The following is a 14,700-nucleotide window of genomic DNA, read 5'->3' on the forward strand; positions in this document are numbered from 1 at the left end:
GATTCCTTTTTGAGAACTAACTTCAAAGCCACGTGTTTACATGAAGATTCTCAGCATGGAAAGATTCCCCTTTCTTCTACCTCCTTCTTAGAAATCCTGGATTTATTAAGCACATCCTGTGTGATAGGTGTTGTGTTAATTGATGGAGATTCAGCAGCAAATAAAGTGGACACGGACTGCTTTCACTGTGTTTTCAGCCTATGAGGGAGGAAAGATGCTAAAGGAATATTAACAATAACATCGTTTGGTAGAATAGTACAGGGAACCCCAGGATCACAGAGCTGGGAGACTTAATTCAGTCTGGGGCAGAGGTACCCAAAGTGTGGCCTGTAGACCAACACTACTGGGATTACCTGGGAGCTCGTTTAAATGCAAATTCTTGGGCCCCATCCCAGTCCTACTAAATCAGAATTTGGTGAAGGGGACAGAGATGAGGAGAGGGAATTTATATTTGAAAAAGCTCTCTAGGTGATTCTTATTCATACTAAAGTTTGAGAAGCCCTGCCCTCGGGGTCTGGATGGTCTAAATAGACAAGTAACATCTCCTCAGAGTCTGGAAGGTGAAGTAGGTCAGATGCAGGAGGGCAAGAGAAGACTATTTTAGTCTGAAAGGAAAGTGTACCAAGATCAGGAAGTCCAAGAAAACCAGATCCATGGGAGGAGCTGGTGGTACGTGAAGAACACAGGGGTTAGAGACGAGGAGCCACAGAAGGAATGATGAGAAACAGAAGGTGGGAGAATGGGACCCTACGAGCTCCCACAGAAAATAAGGTGAGGAATAAATAGTAAGATGAAGTGTAAGTGACCATACTTACACTAATCTTACAATAACCCAGCTGTAAAAGCAACATCATAATTTAGAGAGAGCCAACATCTCCGAGGCTACTATTAAGGGAATTAAAGCCTCCATAAACATTTGTTATTGAGCTGTGAAGTGAGAAGAACTGCCAATCAGTCCTCACTCCCTTTCCCTTTCCCACAGGAGCGGACCCACTGAACCTAAATTAAACCAGTTTGAGTTAAATGAATTCTTCCTGGCCTTTCTAGGGAGCATTTGTTAATGGGTTGCCCCAAGTGGAACCGGGAGCTTAGTTGTCTTGCCAGGGAGAAAACAGGTGTCTCTCCATGTGGACTCAGACCACACTTTCCCTGAGACAGTCCATGTGCCTAATTTAGCAGGTTCATGATTAAAAGGCTGCTATGCCTGCAGCTTGAAATTAAATGGAATTGTGGCCCAAAGGAGTCACATCTATCCATGGTGATGGATTAAAAAACAAAACAAAAAGATTTAGGTGGCAATGGGCATTTCTGATCATCCAGCAGTGCTATTTCAGACTGAAAGCAAACTTGAGGCCTTGCAGAGGGAAGAAGGATGAATCCAAAGAATGAGACTTCTCCATGTAGGTAAGAATGGGCAGTCTGGGTGCGGTGGCTCATGCCTGTAATCCCAGCACTTTGAGAGGCTGAGGTAGGAGGATAAGGAGTTAGCGTTCAGCCTGGGCAATGTAGTGAGACCTTGGCTTTACTAAAACATAAAAAAAAAATTGGCTCAGCATGGTGGCAATGTGGGAGGCTGAGGCAGGAGCATTGCTTGAGCCTGGGAGATTGAGGCTGCAATGAGCTGTGATTGTGTCACTCCACTCCAGCCTGGGAAACAAAGTGAGAGCCTATCTCCAAAAAAGGGGGAGAGGGGAACAAAAATTTAGATGACTTAAGGTGCTTGAGGAGGTGCCTCAGAGTAAGCCCAGTCAGGAGTGGGAGAGAATCAGGAGAGGACCTCATTGAGGAGAGAAGTCTAAGTTTTCAGGCACCCATCCGGTGAAACTCAAGAAAGTCAGAAGTTAGTGAGACCTCTAGCCTTACTGAATGGCATGGTCCATGTTAGAAGAGAATTAGAATGAAGGTGGGAGTGCTTACCTGTAACTCCCTTCTGACATTGACTTACTGTACTGTGCTTTCACATGTTCATGGCTACAAAGCCTAATGTGGATAGTGAAAAGGCAGAAAAATGGAGCACTGCCCATCTGCAACCTCCTTGGGTGCAGAGGAGAAGTTGCACATCTTTGCATGTCTGCACCCAGTGGATTCTGAGTGACCAGGCAGTACCTTTGGAAAATAGATCCTTGGCAGATGTGGTAGAGGGAGCATTCCCAGAGGATTAACTCTGGCTAAAACCAAACCCTTTTCTTATCCCATAGTTAGGACAAAATGCCCTCTGAAAAACAATAGGGGAGGCTAGACATGGGGGTAACAACTGATTGCCTTGCTGTTGCCTTGCCTCTCTAAGGAGAGGACTCCTGGCATCCCAGGCCATTCAGATTCATGTCTGAAAGTACAGAACACACGATTCCAGAAATCTGAGGCTTGCATAGCCACCTCTTCCTCAGTGGCCATTGACTGTCGAGTTGGTCAGCACCCCTCACTGAGCTGTCCATAGACCTAGAACAGGAGGGCAACTAGACTCTGTAAAGATACAAAAGATAAAAAACAAGAAGACCTAGGCTCTTGGAGGAACCTGTGCACAGGGTCTAGTGGTTTGTGGGTGTTTTGTTTTTAATCAGTGACTTTCCTGGTGACAGTCCCCTTGATATATTTCAGAATCTGCTCATTATGTACTGTTCTTTCCATCCCCCACAAGGAAGGAACAGATTCTTTACCCCCAAGTAGGGTTGCCAGATAAAATCTAGGACATACCATTACATTTAAATTTTGAATAAATATCCAATGATTTCTCATATAAGCGCGTCCCAAATTTTGCAGAAAATTCAAATTACAGAGTGCCCTGTATTTTTATTTCTTAAACCCTACTCTCAAGGGATGCCTGTTTCTATCCTTGTGAGTGACTCATTTTGGTTTTTTCTCTTACATTGAGATTACCCAGAGATCACTGGTTTTATTACATATGAAAACTTTCTGCATGGTGTTTAAGGAAATGGAGGAAAAAGAAGTGATTATTTATCAAGTTCTTTGGTTAGACTATTCTATAGGCACATTTTTGTTCTTATCTAATATGGCAGTCCAGTAAGAAAATTGAGGAAAAATGCAGAATTACTAGCTTTCCATGAACCCCTTTGCTCCCTCTGCCCAACTCTTAACTATACAGTATCACAATGTAAATAAAAGTAGACAAGGAGAGCACAGATGATACCGAAGCAATGCAATCTGAAACTATCAAAAGTTCCATTTCTCACACCACAAACTCCTTTGTTGGTTAGTTGTGAGTGGGTATTTATAGAAGTAGCACTGTATTTTCATTTTGAGACAGCAACTTGCTTTTAGCCTGTGCAAGAATTAAATAAATTATTTCCTTCACTTCAGATTACTAATGACTAAAACTCTCTGCCTAGAGATTTTTGGAATTTTGATCAGTGTAAACTGGAAAACTAGTAACTTAAATGTTGCAAGTGATTTTCCACCTTGTAGGAAGTAGAGATATTGATAATTCTGTCAGGGTAGAATCTCTCTTTATCAGAACCACTAGCCAGATATCTTTTCACAAATGTAAAGCAAGTAGCTACCTCATTGCTTCTTGCTGGAAAAACAAAGAAGAAAGTGTCAAGTTACCATTAAAGGGGATGTTGTTCAGACTAGAAGCTCATTGTTCTGTTTGGAAATATAAGTGTTTCCTAGAGTCAGAGCTGCTTCTCTGCATACTTTTTTTCATCCTGGGGCTTGCTTACAGGAGCTGAAGAATTGGATATAGAAAAGGAAAGAAACGTGTGAGATCCAAATCTCATGCTGGAGGAACTGGATGGAGTTTGGCACAGCTTAGCTGACGGAACCATTGCTGTCACATGCACACTGTTATTTGAGACTGAAATACACAAAATGCCCTGATGTTGGACTCTCATATGCAGTGATGTAATTGTCATGTTAAGGCCTACAGGGCAAGGCCACCCCCTAGTGGTAGGGGTTGGTATTGTTTCTTACGGAAGAAAAAAATTACCAATCATTCTAAGAAAAACTAATTGTATAATGATTCGGGTAAACTTTAAATAGCAGTGGCTGAAATACATAAGGAAGTCTAGAAGTAGGCATTCAGTGCTATTAGGGTAGATCCTTAGGTCCCAAAGACTCAGAATTCCTTCTTTCTGCTTCATTAGCCTCAATGAATGGCTTATTCTCAGGGTCACAGGATGGCTGCTGGAGCTCCAGCCATCATACCCACATTGAAGCATAGAAGGAAGAAAAGTGAAAGAGGAAAAATAAATAGCATGTGTGAGTGTCTGTGTATTGGAGTAAGACCTCCTCACTGACTCTCCCTTTAGGTCGCTTTTCTGACATTCCCCCAAACACTTTCACAGCTGGCTGAGGAACTGAGAAATGAAGGCCTTTAACTGGGCACTTTGCCATCCTAAGTAAATCAGGGTGCTCTTACTAAGAAAGCAGGGGAATGAATGCTGGGCAGCAGTCATAGTTTCTGCCTCTCTGGGAAGCCAGCCTGAAACCAGAGGAACAGAGACTTTTCTCTCTCAAAGCCATTTGATAGCTGGGCCCAAACTTTCTGGTGGCATACGTGTGCTGCACTCTCATATGGAGCTGGACCTGGTATTGAGAATGGCTCTGGTAGGTGTGTTGCAGGTAGCTGCTTTGCCAAAAGTTGAAATTACCTTTGAGGCTGAGCTTTCATTCCATTATCCATAAGCCTTTGAAGAAGTTTTGTTAATCTTCTCTTGGTGATATGGTTTGGCTGTGTCGCCACGCAAATCTCTATCTTGAATTGTATCTCCTGTAATCCCCATGTGTTGTGGGAGGAACCAGGTGGGAGGTAAATGAATCATGGGGGTGAGATTTCTCATGCTGTCTCATGATGGTAAATAAGTCTCATGAGAGCTGATGGTTTTATAAAGGGGAGTTCCCCTGCACAAGCTCTCTTGCCTGCTGCAGTGAGTGCATTAAATCTCTTTTTCTTTATAAATTACCTAGTCTCTGGTGTGTGTTTATTAGCAGTGTGAGAACAGACTAATACAATAAATTGGTGCTGCAGAAAGTGGGGAGCTTCTGTGAAGATACCCAAAAATGTAGAAGCAACTTTGGAACTGAGTAATGAGCAGAGGTTGGAACAGTTTAGATGGCTCAGAAGAAGACTGAAAAATTTGGGAATGTTTGGAATTTCCTAGAGACTTGGAGAGCTAGGAAGACAGGAAGATGTGGGAAAGTTTAGAACTTCCTAGGAACTTTTTGAATGGCTTGACCAAAATGCTGACAGTAAGAGGGACAATAAAGTCCAGGCTAAAGTGGTCTCAGATAGAGATGAGGAACTTGTTGGGAACTGGAGTAAAGGTTGCTCTTGCCATGCAAAGAGACTGGTGGCATTTTGCCCAGGCCCTAGAGATCTGTGGAACTTTGAACTTAAGAGAGATAACCTAGGTTATCTAGCAGAAGAAATTTCTAAGCAGCAAAGCTTTCAAGAGGTGACAGAACATAAAAGTTTGGAAAAAATGTAGCCTGATGATGCAGTAAAAAAGAAAATCCCATTTTCTAGGGAGAAATCCAAGCTGGCTACAGAAATTTGCATAAGTAACAAGGAGCCAAATGCTAATTGCCAACACAAGGGGGAAAATGTATCCAGGGCATGTCAGAGACCTTCATGGCAGCCCCTCCATCACAGGCCTGGAGGCCTAGTCAGAAAAAATGGTTTTGTGGGTTGGGCCCAGGCCCCCCCCCCATGCTGTGTGCAGTCTAGGGTCTTGGTGCTATGTGTCCCAACGGCTCCAGCCATGGCTAAAAGGGGCCAAGGTACAGCTGGGGCCATGGCCTCAAAGAATGCAAGCCCCAACCCTTGGCAGCTTTCATGTGGAGTTGGTCCTGTGGGTGTACAAAAGATAAGAATTGAGGTTTGAAAACCTCTGCCTAGATTTCAGAGGATGAATGGAAACACCTGGATGTCCAGGCAGCGGTGCACTACATGGGTAGAGCCCTCATGGATACCCTTTGCTAGGGAAGTGCAGAAGGGAAATATGGGGTTGGAGCACCCATACAGAGTCCCCACTGGGGCACTGCCTGGTGGAACTATGAGAAGAGGGCCACTGTCCTCCAGACCCCAGAATGGAAGATCCACTGACAGCTTACTCCATGAGCCTAGAAAAGCTGCAGACACTCAGTGCTAGCTCATAAAAGCAGCCAGGAAGGGGGCTGTATCGTACAAAGCTATAGGAGCAGAGCTGCCCAAGGTCATGGAGCCCACCTCTTGCATCAGCGTGACCTGGATGCGAGACGTGAAGTCAAAGGAGGTCATTTCAGAACTTTAAGATTTGGCTACCCCACTGGATTTTGGACTTTCATGGAGCCTGTATCCTCTTCATTTTGGCCAATTTCTCCCATTTAGAATGGGGGTATTTACCCAATTCCTATACTCCCATTGTATCTAGGAAGTAACTAATTTGTTTTTGATTTTACAGGCTCATAGGCGGAAGGGATTTGCCTTGTCTCAGATGAGACTTTGGACTATAGATATTTGAATTAATGCTGACATGAGTTAAATAAGACTTTGGAGAACTGTTGGGAAGGCATGGTTGGTTTTGAAATGTGCGGACATGAGATTTGGGAGGAGCCAAAGGTGGAATGATAAGGTCTGTCTGTTCCAACCCAAATCTCATCTTGAGTTGTAGCGCCCATAATCCCCACATGTTGTGGGAGGAACCCAGAGGGAAGTAACTAAATCATGGGGGCAGATTTTCCCATGCTGTTCTCATGATAGTGAATAAGTCTTACAAGATCTGATGGTTTTATAAAGGGCAGTTCCCCTGCACACACACTTTTGCCTAACGCCATGTAAGACACCATGTCCTTCACCTTCTGCCATGATTGTGCAGCCTCCTCAGTCATGTGAAACTGTGAGTCCATTAAATTTCTTTTTCTTTATACATTACCCAGTCTTGGGTATGTCTTTATTAGCAACATGAGAACAGACTAACACAGTTAGGCTCTGGGAGGTTAACGTAGGGAGTAGGTAAGCATGCCTGGAACTCATTGTAGGAGGGCATTGTGTCCTTCTCCAAAGCTAGAAGGGTGGTGTCTGTTGCCTAACAGAGATTGGCCAGGGAGAGATGCTGAAGGTCATAAGAGCTCCCTAGGGTGTTTGGCTGAGGCAGTGGCTTGGCAGCTTGAGGAGTGGCCCTGAGCAAAAAAAGGTGAGTAGGTCAGACATGTTTCCAAACACACTCAGGATGAGCATCCTGGTTTGCTTTGGCCTGAGAGGTTCTTGGGTCACAGAACATTCAGTGGTAAAACCAGAAAAGTCCTGGACAAGCTGGGATGAGTTGGTCATCTTAATAATACAAATAAAAAAATATCTTATAGGTATCTTTAGAACTGCCTTGGGGGCCCAGGACTAAGTGCCTGCCATGTGGCAGCTGGCAACTCAGAGTCACTGGAATCTTATTTTTACTGATATGCAATGTGGGAGATTTATTTTGATGATGCCTAAAGGTTCTGGTTTCACAAACTCTATGTCTCAGAAATAAAGCATGTCTGCATTGGATCACAGAAGGGCAACAATTTAAAAGGCCAGAACAAACATGGCAATAAGTAAATGAAACGATAAGTGGAGTCCAAGTCCCATGGCATTGCATACAGACCTACCTCCCAGGACCCAGCTTGTGCCTTCTCTGCAAGCTCATCTCCTGCCACCATCCCTCCTATTTTAGTCCCCTTTCTACTGCTACAACAGAATGCTACAACTGAGGTAATTAATAAAGAAAAGAGATTTATTTGGCTCAGACTTCTGGAGGCTGGGAATCCAAGATTGAGTAGCCACGTCTGGTGAGGGTTTCTTGTTGCATCATGACATGGTGGAAAGCAAGCACCCCATGGCTAGGAAGTGTATGCACAAGACAACACAGGAAACTGGACCAAACTCATCCTTTTATCAGGAACACTCTCGAAAACTAACCCACTCTCTTGATAATGGCAATAATCTATTCAAGATGGCAGAGCCTTCATGACTTCATCACCTTTTAAAGGTCCCATTGTGATACCATCACTATGGCAATTAAATTTCAACATGAGTTTTGAAGAGGACATTCAAACCATAGCACCTGGAAAACATCACCTTGCCAGCCCTGTCACGTCCTGAATGCATTATGCTATGATGCACATCTCTGCCTGGAATGCCTTTTCCTCCTTCATGAACCTGGTGAACTCCAACTGTTCCCTCTAATTTGCAGCTTAAGAGTAATTTCTGTGGAGCCTTCTCTGGCCTCCCCAGGCAAAGCTGAGTACTCCAGGCAAAGCCACCTGTGCCCCCGGCATGTCTCATGACACTGTATCCCAATGGCATGGGCTTGGAAATGGTCTGCCTCTTCCATGGACCAATTAGCTCCCTAAGCCTAGGAAGTCCTTACCTTGTATTAGAACTTCAGGAGCATGGTATATACAATGGACACTTACTAGCATTAGTTGAGTCAATCAGTGTGTGTGTGTGTGTGTGTGTGTGTGTTTGTGTGTGTGTGTGTGTGTGTGTCTACATATTTATTTACATTTATATTTATTGATTCTTTTCTATTTAGGGCATCCAAATGCTGACTGCAGTTCTCAATTGGATCTACTCTGTTCAGATTCACTTATTAAAATATTCAAATGGTTTATTTAACCCGAGGCTTTATAAATACACAAGAAAGAATTCATTAGAAATATTATCCTGAGAATAACTAAAACTTATAAACCCAAGAAAAGAATTCTTTAGATATATTATCAATGAAAATAACTAAATCTGTGATGTGGGATGAACTGTTATTTTTCCCTGACAGTTAACCTAAGCAGACATATATGACAAATAACTAATATTTCAGAGCATGTTCAGATACTAACTTTTGGTTGCTAAATAACTAATATTTCAGAGCATGTTCAGATACTAACTTTTGGTTGCTTCTCACTCTGGAATTAGAAAAGTATTTAAATGAACATTACTGATGCATTAGAAAAGACAGAAAAAAAAAAAAGAAAAGACAAAATAAGTTAGGCTTTGTTGAGAAAATAAAACCAAAAACAAAACCCAAATCTCAGAGATTTAAAGAATGAAGGCTTATTTTCTCATTCCTGCTGTATGGGACCAATTTACTTACACATATTGCCCACAAGGGCACCATGACAGGAGAAGAGCCAGGAGGATCCCACAGGCTGGTTCCCTTCCCATTGGCCAGAGCCCTGTCACATGGCCCCAAACTACCCAGTAAGAAATTAGCCCATGGCTGATTAGTTGAGAGTCACAATAACCCAGGGAAGGAGATTCTGACCTGGAGATTAGCATGCAACTCATGTATTAGACAGTGCTCTTGGAGATACAGCTATGGAAGGGAGAGGAAGGAAGCAGGATTGAGCAGAAGGAGAGGTCAAGCCTCAAGGTCATCTCAGGGGCCTTAGCTGCTATTGTGGGGAGTTCTGAGGATGAGATAACTTCAGGGCCAATCTAAGTTGGGACAAAAGGGCTGGACTTTGGTACCCCTAAGTTGGTGAGTCATTGGAAAGGATGTGACCCTGAGTGAGGCAGCTTAACTAAAGCAATTTCAGAGGGGATTCACCCTGTGCACCAGCAGCTGGGGAGTAAGTCCCGCTCACATCCCCAGTGGAGGATCAGGGAGGCTCATCACAGCATCCCACAATGCACATGACAGTGTCTTCCAAGCAGATAGGTCTGTAAGATTACATCTGAACATGGCCAGTTATGAATCCTCTTTCATCATTCTGGCTTGATATCAATTGCTGGTCTTGGCCTGTGAACCACACCAGTTATCTTGCTAGCAGTTCCACCACGTTCAGGCTTAAACTACATTCTTCATCCATAACTGCTTTAACTGTCCCTGTTGACTACTGCACAGATTCAGGCACTGCTGAGCTCTAAAACAAAACAAAACAAAATGTTCTGCAAAATTCCTGCTGGCCACATAATCAAAGGATGGTCTCTATTCATCTGTCTTTGCTGAGATCACTATAATTCAGGGATATTTGTCTCTCTTTGAGCTGTCTCTGGCTTCAATGGGCCAGGACCCTTCAAAGAGCCCCTTTCAGGTTGGACACCTAATCAGCATCATGGAACATCAGCTCTTCCAGTAATAGAAACCATACTTGATTTTTCTGTTTAATCATTTCATGACCACTACACACCAGTTACACTGGTTGTGAAACACCTGTGCAAATTCAGCATTTGTTTATTGGGTCTCCACTGGGAGAGGAGGTTGAGCTCAATCCTCATGTTCAAGAGGATGCTACTAGGCCCTCACTTTTACTTGGTCCAACCACATTCTTTCTGTGGAGGCAATAATAATGACTGGCATGCAAAGCATTTTATACATGATAATTTAATTTTCACAACTACTCTATGCAGAAGCACTATTTCCTGATTTACATCTAAGAAAGCCAAGGCACAGATAGCTTAAGACAATTCCCCAAGTTCACATGAGGGATAAATGGGGGAATTCGTATTTAAACCCTGGTAGACTGACTACAAAATTAGGGCTCTTAATTACTGTGTTATATAGCTTGCCAATCAATATCCAGACTTTCTTAAAACTCAGGGATTTAAGTGTCTCTGGATGCAGGCCCATAAGTCAACATTGCATATTTCTATATCTTACTCTAATGAAGAGGGTTTGGACTTTAAAGCATTAAATGACCCAGCCAAGAACTCTCCTTATAAGCCAGAAAAATAGAAGTGAGTAAATTTAGAGAGGGAGATTACCCACTAAAAAAAATTGGAGATATGTATTAAAATGTAGATTATAGAATTTAGTACTTTCAGCATGGGACAACTTATGACAAGCTTTTTTGAATATTTATTGTTGTGCCATAAGGCAATTAGGTAGTAAAATACATTTAGACTTGGAGGAGAGACAGTAACCACTCATTGTGGGTGGAGTGGGACAAGAAGACGGAACTATCCCTTACCAGCATTGAGCATTCTTGTGTCTCTCCCTGCACAGACAGGTAGCTACAGCCCTGTCCACCCCCATTTGCAAAGGAAGCCTAACTGTCTACACAGAGAGTCTCTGGCATCCTCTATATTAAATTATCTGGTGAGGATGGGGAGACGCTTTATAAACCTGTTCTAAACGCTGTATAAATCGCTCCTTTGTCTTTAGGTGAAACAATCTGATGGACTTTCTCCACACCACATTACCTGGGAAATGGGGCTAGAAGAAAGCTTTGTGCCATGTTCCTCTGATAGGAGCTCTAACCTGTCACATTGGCCCCAGTATTATGATACAAATAGCCCAAATGAGGCCATCTACCAAGCTTAGCAAGCCCTGCCTGGTGACAAAATGTGCTTACAATAGGCAATTTCTGGGGGTGATTTGGGCCTGACAGCTCAGCCTCGAAACCACATTTTGCCTATGTCAGGAAAATGAACACCATGTCCACTCCACGTGGTTTTAGCCATTAGACCTTTATTAATACCATGGAGCAGCTGGAACTAGAAATAGTCTCAAGTGTTCACGTTCTCTGAACATAGCAATTCCCAGAGTGGGTGGCAGCTGTTGAGGCCCAGGTTTATCCCTTGGGCCAAAATTCTCATACTCTTGACCCCAAGTATTGGGCCTGGATTTTGTGGCTCCCAGAAAACATGGCTACAGAGCTCTGTTCTGAAGACTCAAAGCCTCCTCATTAGAATAAGCATCTTAGCCCCCTGCTCCTTTGTCCTCTCCATTGTCATGGGTTCAGATTTTAGAAAAGAACTACTCTTCTTGTACTTGGGGTTTTGTTTCTCCCCAAGTGGGAGTGTTGCTGGTTTGTAGCTCTCTTATATCTGTCCCCTATCCAAGGCTTCTCCCTGTAACCCTGAGCCAGGTTGGACTTAACAAGAAGAAAGGAATTGGTCTAATCCAACTGCCTCTCCAATGAAGCAGCCTCACTTTCCCCCAAGAATCACTTACTTACAGGATGGCTGATTTCCATCCCAGGAAAGCTCTGGGTATTTTGACGTTCTTTCTTGTATTCTACTTAGATCTACTCCCTTAATCTGGCCTCATCAGTTCTGTCACATGTTATGTTCACTGAACTGAATGAAACATTGATTTTCAAGCAGACAGGTTTCTTGAGTGTATGTTCATATGTAATCTTCATTTTCAACCACACGTTTCCCCATGCTGCTCCAGGGAAAGAGGGGAGGGGTCTATTGAAATTAACTACTTCTTCTCTCTAGTTAAGGATAAAGACCAATTTATCCTTCAAAAATGAGGTCCAATGTTACCTTCTGCAGCAAAATAAGGTATTTATTTTCTCCATTTCTATGAATTTTTGTCCTATTAGGTATACTTGTGGGTTAAATTGTATTCCTTCTATAAAAGACATGCTAGTGTTCTAACTCCCAGTACCTCAGAATGCAGCCTTATCTGGAGATGGAGTCTGTATGGATGTAATCAAGTTAAAATGAGGTCATCAGGACAGGCCGTAATTCAATGTGATTGGTTTCCTTCTAAAAAGGAGAAATTTGGATACAGAGACAGATGCACACAGAGGGAAGATGATGGGAAGAGACACGGGGAGAAGATGGTCATCTGCACGCCAAGGAGGGAGGCCTGGAACAAATTCTCCTTTACAGCTCTCAGAAGAAACCGGCCCTGGTGACACTTGGAGTTCAGACTTTTAGCCTCCAGAACTGTGAGACCATACAGTTTTGTTGCTTAAGACCCCCAGTTTGGAGTACTTTGTTACAGCAGTCCTGGCAAATGAATACAGGTATATTATGAGGACTTTCGTTTTTTACTTCTTTCTTTATTATTATTATTATTATACTTTAAGTTCTGGGGTTCATGTGCAGAATATGCAGGTTTGTTACATAAGTATACATGTGCCATGGTGATTTGCTGCATCCATCACCCCACCATCTACATTAGGTATTTCTTTTTTAAAAAAGAAGAGTAGAAGTAAGAAAATAAGGCAGAAAAAAATGATATTCAGTTTCCCTGTTGTGAAAAGTCCTGCCAATATATACATATATATAGTATATGTATCTGAAATATATACACATGCATACATACACAACACACATATACACATATATGTATATAATATTATATATGCTGAGTTACACCATTCAAAAATTTTTTTGCTTAAAGACAGGGTCTTGCTCTGTCATTCAGGCTGGAGTGCAATGGCATGAACTCAGCTCACTGAAACCTCCACTTCCTGGGTTCAAATGATTTTCCTGCTATTCTCCCAAGTAGCTTGGATTACAGGCATCTGCCACCAAACCTGGCTAATTTTTGTATTTTTAGTAGAGATGAGGTTTTGCCATGTTGTCCAAGCTAATCTCAAACTCCTTACCTCAAGTGATCCACCTGCCTCAGCCTCCCAAAGTGCTGGGATTACAGGCACGAGCCACCACTCCCGGCCTCAAATATTTTTTAAAGTGCAAACAAAAAAGAGAATGACTTGAGAGTGACTTAAGAGTGAGCTTTCACTCCTTAACTTCTCTTCCCGTAAGTATTAACCACTTTTAACAGTTAACCACTAATTATCTGTACCCCAAAACTGTTTATACCAGCAACTCCATCCATCCATCTGTTCTTTTTTAAAACATATACAAAAGGGATCCCGTTTTACATACTCTTCTTTGCTTTTTTATTTTCTTTAAATAACATGTTGGAACTCCATCCAGATCAGCACATACCAAGTGTCCTCATCTCTTCATGGCTGCACAGTATTCCACCTTGTGCATGTGTAATGATTCATGTAACAGGATCTACCCAAGAGCCTGGGTTTTCTGCTGGGCTCTGCTAGGCCCGGTTAGGAATGCATCCAAGCACATTAGGTTTGGTGAGACATTCAGAGCTCATATGCCAGCCCTCTTGTTTTCACATGAGGAAAACTGGTACACAGAATGGAAGAATTTTGCCTAAAGTGACACAGAGACATAACAAAAGTAGTTCCAGCTGTTAGTGAGGTCAAACATTTTCCATAATTATGTGATTTTTTTTTTTGGTCACCAATACAACGTAAGAGAGTCACAGACCTCATGCATGCATATGTTTCTTAAAATTTTTTATTTCCATAGGTTTTTGGGGAACAGGTGGTGTTTAGTTACATAAGTAAGTCATTTAGTGGTGATTTGTCAGATTCTGAAGCACCCATCATCTAACCAGTATACACTGAACCCAATTTGTAGTCTTTTATCCCTCACCCCCCCCACCCTTTCCCCCAACTCCCCAAAATCCATTGAATCATTCTTATGCCTTTGCATCCTCATAGCTTAGATCCCGCTTATGAGTGTGAGCATATGATGTTTGGTTTTCCATTCCTGAGTTACTACATTTAGAAGAATAGTCCTCAGTTCCACCCAGGTTGCCGAGAATGCCATTAATTAGTTCTTTTTTATGGCTGAGTAGTATTCATCATAACTTTTTAAATCTTCATTGATTGGTTGGCATTTGGGCTGGTTCTATATTTGTGCAATTGCAAATTGTGCTGCTATAAACATGTGTATACAAATAGCTTTTATGTATAATGACTTCTTTTCCTCTGGGCAGATACCCAGTAGTGGGATTGCTGGATCAAATGGTAGTTCTACTTTTAATTGTTTTAAGAAATCTCCAGACTGCTTTCCATACTGGTTGTACTAGTTTGCATTCCCACCAGCAGTGTAGAAGTGTTCCCTTTTCGCTGCATCCACGTCAGCACTGTGATTTTTTTGTTTGTTTTGTTTTGTTTTATTTTGCCATTCTTGCAGGAGTAAGGTGATATCACATTGTGGTTTTGATTTGT

The sequence above is a fragment of the Sapajus apella genome, unplaced genomic scaffold, assembly GCF_009761245.1.
Source record: "Sapajus apella isolate SASKATOON/1434 unplaced genomic scaffold, GSC_monkey_1.0 scaffold58, whole genome shotgun sequence".
NCBI lineage: Eukaryota > Metazoa > Chordata > Mammalia > Primates > Cebidae > Sapajus > Sapajus apella.